The sequence below is a fragment of the Moschus berezovskii genome, chromosome 5 (genome assembly GCF_049115385.1).
Source record: "Moschus berezovskii isolate FMDL1 chromosome 5, NW_MosBer_1.0, whole genome shotgun sequence".
Taxonomy (NCBI): domain Eukaryota; kingdom Metazoa; phylum Chordata; class Mammalia; order Artiodactyla; family Moschidae; genus Moschus; species Moschus berezovskii.
The window spans coordinates 19,146,714-19,153,082 of record NC_142464.1 but is presented as its reverse complement, the minus strand read 5'-3'; positions in this window follow the sequence as shown (position 1 = coordinate 19,153,082).

Below are 6,369 nucleotides of genomic sequence, written 5' to 3'. Positions count from 1 at the left end.
TAGGACACTAAAAGATGAACTCCCCAGGTCGGTAGGTACCACATATGCTACTGGAGATCAGTGGAGAAATAACTCCAGAAAGAATGGAGAAATGGAGCCAAAGCAGAAACAACCCCTAGGTGTGGATTTGACTGGTGATGAAGTAAAGTCCAATGCTGTAAAGAGCAATATTGCATAGGAACCTGGTCCATGAAACACAGTAAATTAGAAGCGGTCAGACAGGAGATGGTAAGAGTGAACATGGACATTTTAGGAATCAGTGAACTAAAATGGATGAAAATGGGTGAATTTAATTCAGATGATAATTATATCTACAACTGTGGGCAAGAATCCCTTAGAAGAAATGGAGTAGCCTTCATAGTCAACAGAAGAGTCCAAAATGTAGTACTTAGGTATAATCTAAAAATGACAGAATGAGCTCTTCCTTTCTAAGGTAAACCATTCATTATCACAGTGATCCAGAAGTAATGCAGAAGGAGCTAAAGTTGAATGGTTCTATAGGTCTTCAAGACCTATAAGACCTTCTAGAACTAACACCCAAAACAGATGTCCTTTTTGTCATATGGGACTGGAATGCAAAAGTAAGAAGTCAAGAGATACCTGGAGTAACAGGCAAATTTGGCGTTGGAGTACAAAATGAAGCAGGGCAAAGGCTAACAGGGTTTTGCCAAGAGAATGCCCTGGTCATAGTGAACAGCTTCTTCCAACAACACAAGAGAAGACTCTACACATGGACATCACCAGATGGTCAGTACCAAAATCAGATTGATTATATTCTTTGCAACCAAAGATGGAGAAGCTCTATACAGTCAGCAAAAACAAGACCAGGAGCTGACTGTGCCTCAGATCATGAACTCCTTATTCCCAAATTCAGACTGAAATTGAAGAAAGTAGGGAAAACCACTAGACTACTTAGGTATGACCTAAATCAAATCCCTTATGATTATACAGTAGAAGTGAGAAATAGATTCAAGGGATTAGATCTGATAGACAGAGTGCCTGAAGAACTATGGATGGAAGTTCGTGACATTGTACAGGAGACAGTGATCAAGACCATCCCCAAGAAAAGGTGATGCAAAAAGGCAAAATGGTTGTCTGAGGAGGCCTTACAAATAGCTGAGAAAAGAGGAGAAGCTAAAGGCAAAGGAGAAGGAAAGATATATCCATTTGAATGTAGAATTACAAGAATAGCAAGGAGAGGTAAGAAAGCCTTCCTCAGAGATCAATGCAAAGAAATAGAGGAAAACAATAGAATGGGAAAGACTAGAAGATTAGAGATACCAAGGGAACATTTCATGCAGAGATGGGCACAATAAAGGACTGAAATGGTATGGACCTAACAGAAGCAGAAGATATTAAGAGGTGGCAACAATACACAGAGCTATACAAAAAAGATCTTCATGATGCAGATGGTGTGATCACTCACCTAGAGCCAGACATCCTGGAATGTGAAGTCAAGTGGGCCTTAGGGAGCATCAGTATGAACAAAGCTAGTAGAGGTGATGGAATTCCAGTTGAGCTATTTCAAATCCTGAAAGATGATGCTGTGAAAGTGCTGCACTCAATATATCAGCAAATTTGGAATACTCAGCATTGGCCACAGGACTGGAAAAGGTCAGTTTTCATTCTAATGCCAAAGAAAGGCAATGCCAAAGAATGCTCAAACTACCACACAATTGCACTCATCTCTCACACTAGTGAAGTAATGCTCAAAATTCTCCAAGCCAGGTTTCAAAATTACATGAACCATGAACTTCCAGGTGGTCAAGCTGGATTTAGAAAAGGCAGAGGAACCAGAGATCAAATTGCCAACATCCACTGGATCATCAAAAAAACAAGAGAATTCCAGGAAAATATCTACTTCTGCTTTATTGATTACATCAAAGCCTTTGACTGTGTGGATCACAACAAACTGTGGAAAATTCTTAAAGAGATGAGAATACCAGACCACCTTACCTGCCTCCTGAGAAATCTGTATTCAGGTCAAGAAGCAACAGTTAGAACCGGACATGGAACAACAGACTGGTTCCAAATTGGGAAAGGAGTACGTCAAGGCTGTATATTGTCACCCTGTTTTATATGCAGAGTACATCATGCGAAATGTTGGGCTGGGTGAAACACAAGCTGAAATCAAGATTGCTGGGAGAAATGTCAATAACCTCAGATGACACCACCCGTATGGCAGAAAATGAAGAGGAACTGAAGAGCCTCTTGATGAAAGTGAAAGAGGAGAGTGAAAAAGCTGTCTTAAAACTCAACGTTTGAAAATCGAAGATCATGGCATCTGGTCCCATTACTTCATGGCATATAGATCAGGAAAAAATGGAAAAAGTGACAGACTTTATTTTTTCAGGCTCCAAAATCACTACAGATGGTGACTCCAGCCATGAAATTAAAAGATCCTTCCTCCTTGGAAGATAAGTTATGATCAACCTAGACAACATATTAAAAAGTAGAGACATTACCGATAAAGGTCCATCTAGTCAAAGCTGTGGTTTTTCCAGTGGTCATGTATGGATGTGAGAGTTGGACTATAAAGAAAGCTGAGCACCGAAGAATTGATGCTTTTGAACTGTGGTGTTGGAGAAGACTCTTGAGAGTCCCTTGGACTGCACGGAGATCCAACCAGCCCATCCTAAAGGAAATCAGTCCTGAACATTCATGAGAAGGACTGATGCTGAAGCTGAAACTCTAATACTTTGGCCACCTGATGCTAAAAACTGGCTCATTGGAAAAGACCCTGATGCTGGTAAAGACTGAAGGTAGGAAGAGAAGGTGATAACAGAGGATGAGATGGCTGGATGATGGCATCACCAACTCAATGGACATGAGTTTGAGCAAGGTCTGTGAGTTGGTGATAGACAGGGAAGCCTGGTGTGCTGCAGTTCATGGGGTCACAAAGAATTGGACACGACTGAGCAACTAACCTGAATTGAACTGAAACAGATCCTCTGTCCAGGGCATCTCCAGCAGGGAGAGATGAGAGGTAGATTTGTATGGAGTCATATAATAAGAAAACTCAAACAACATAGACAATCGTATTTTTAGGGGGAAAACTGTGTTTTGAATGCTCAATTTCAAGTGGAAGTGTATCCAGGTGTTCAGATATCAGTTTTCTTGCTAAACTGGTCTTGGTGACATCCAAGTAAAGTAAGTATGAGATAGTCTGAAATTTAGAAGAATCTATTTTAGAGGTATTGGCAGTGGGATTGGAGGTACTAGTTGTATAGGGAAGTTGTGGTAATTATTTAGGCAGTGTTGTTGTTTAGTCACCAAGTTGTGTCCAACTCAGCACGCCAGTCTTCCCTGTCTTTCACCATTTCCCAGAGTTTGCCCAAGTTCATATCCATTGAATTGGTGATTCCATCCAACTATCTCATCCTCTGTTGCCCCCTTTTCTGTCTGTCTTCAGTCTTTCCCAACATCAGGGTCTTTTGTAATGAGTCAGCTGTTTGCATCAGGTGGCCAAAACAATACCTTATTCAACTCAACCAAAATCTGAGAAATTACCATGATGGCTGTGATTGTAATTTCTATTTTCTTTAAAGGCTTTTTACTTCAAAAAAATTTTTTTTTGCTGTTCTTCCTTTCTAGCTCCTAAAGCTGTTGCTAGATTATTTACTGGGTGCTTACTTAAAAATACTAGTTTCTCTATTCAAACCCTATTATAGAATTTCTTGAATAGTATTGCTCACAGACCTGCCTATTTTCTCCACTACATCCTTTAATTATTGCAGTTTTGCACAACTTGGTGCATAAATGTTGCTCAGTTAATTTCTTTTTAATGAGTAAATTAACTCATTATTAATTGAACATATACAATTTAGATCTCTACTAAATAATATTGAAGAATACTAGAACACATGGATCTGGATAATATAGTCAGGGCAATCCAAAATACATGGGTCATTTGGGTAATTCTGGTGAAACTAGGACTCAGCCTGAATTGTTTAAATAATCCTCCTAGTGCTTTGCAGAAGACTATAAGGCAGAGGTAGAAGAAAGCAAAGAGAATATCATTCTTTCCTACAGCTGGCTTTTCAAACACCCTACTTCCTTGTTTCTATTATAAGAAAATCTGGATGCATTGCCAGGAGAGTCTCCCTTAGGAATTTAAAAGAAGAAAGAAAAGAAAGCAAGATACAGAAACCCACTGCAGTGTTTTCTGAAAACAGCTTGGCTCTCCTGCTGGTCACCCATGGCTGCCAGGCCATAGGAACACCTCATCTGATGGCACCCAAGCCGCTTCTACTCAGCATGCTGGAAGCTTGTGATTAATTTTGTTTGACAGTGGCAAAAAGTGCACCCTACCTTGGATGTCAGCTGATTATTTCCAGTATGGTTGCTGCTGAAAATTCCATTAATGATTTGTAATATCTATTCAACTTGAAGAGAGGAGAAAAGTGCTTGTCTGAAAAATGAAAAGTAAATTGGACCCAGTCTTATGGAAAATCTTAATTTACAGAGTGAACATTTGAGTGGAGGAATATATCAGCAATTTCACCTTTTCTTTTTCTTTTTTCACAGAAGGATTTGTTCTGTTATTGACAGTCTATCACTAAAGAATGTGTTGTGAAGAATAAAACTTTTTTGATTGATGTGCTTTCCTTTTCTTCCCAGGGTTCAAGTATGGAAAATTTTCATGTTCAATTTGATGTGTAGTTATTAAATGCCTACTGTGTTTAAGGGCCTCAGTAAATATTTATTGAGTTGAACTGAGTGTACTGTTATGAATATTTATGCCTAAGACCTACTGCGACCCTTTGGAGAGCCTACCATCTAAGATAGTGATTCTCAGCTGTGGCCATATGTTAGAATCTGATGCCTGGTTCTCACTCCCCAGATACTTTGATTTAAGAAGTCTTAGGTGAGGCTTGTGGCCTCAGTATTTTTCATATGTCTCTTCATATACATAATGCGCCACTGGATTTGAGGAAGAACAGCTAGTCTAAAGGAAGTGAAAAGGTACATGGCCAAGTTCCAGTAGATGTTTAAAGGACAGTGTTTATAATGGTCTGTCTCTTTGAAAAGTATGAGGATTTAGAAGGGGGGTGAATTACATTCTATTGAGGCCATCAGGAAAAATTTCTTGAAGGAGGTAATATTTCAATGGACTTTACATGTGTGAAATTTTGATTGGCAGAGTTGGACATCCAGGAGGAGGGCCAAAGGCAAGGGTGAGAAAGAATGGGCCCAGTTCTGAGAACACTGAGAATGATTATGATAAAAGGAGTACACAGTTGATTGTTGTTATGAAAAGTACCATGGATTTGTATTAATTATTTTGGGCTAGCAAAAGCTCAAGTACATGTGTGAAATGACGGGATATTTCAGCAACCTTTTTTCTCATGCTCTAAGAGTTACTCTTACCACAAGGTTGAAAGTGTCTCATGATATAATAGATATCATGATAGGCATAGATATAAAAATGCACTTTAGACAGCATTGTAAATTATACTTCAATGAAACATGGTAATAAAAAATGTACTTTAAGTAAGTGTTAGTCGCTCAGTTGTGCCCGACTCTTTGCGACCCCATGAACTACAGCCCACCAGGCTCCTGTGTCCACGAGATTTTCCAGGCAAGGATACTGGAGTGGGTTGCCATTTCCTTCTTCAGGCAATCTTCCCAACCCAGGGACTGAACCCGGGTCTCCTGTACTGCAGGCAGATTCTTTACCGACTGAGCTACAAGGGAAGCCCATATGTTGCTATTCAAAGTGTATGCGTCTCAGATCAGGAGCTCTCGTATTATCTCTCACACCATAGAGTCCCATGTGATAATTTCCTTAACTATGATTAATACATATTTGAGAAAAGTGATGTCTTAATAATTATATGTGATATACTGCCTTTTTTTGGTTGGAGGCACCATTGGCAAATAGCCATTCATAAAATAGTCTGCCATTTAGCAAAACCTCTCTAAGTTACTATTTGCAGTTACTTGTTTAATTCCTCTTAAAGAGGTAAATAATGCTTAAGCTCCCATGCTAGGCCCTCTCCCTGTATTCATCAGGTCTGTTCTGGCATTCAGGTTTCTGTGGATAAAGTTTCACAGGCCCTTCTTCTTCCCCGTCTGCCACATGCCACCAAACCCATGTGCAGTAGAATGGCAGTGGCACAGTATATTGGATTGTAATGGGTTTCAGAGGTGAATTTTGAGGACATCCATTTGAAACGGAAATATTATCAAGGTCTACAGTTGAAAGATCCTCATTTAGGACATTAGGACAGGAACTAAAGTGGAAAACCTCTTCAAAGTCACATGAATTTAAATGTAAGGTAGTTTTGGATGTGGTGATCTGGTTAAATATCTTTAGGTTGATATTTGGCAACAAGAGCTATTTTGCTTTATGTACAAAAACCATTT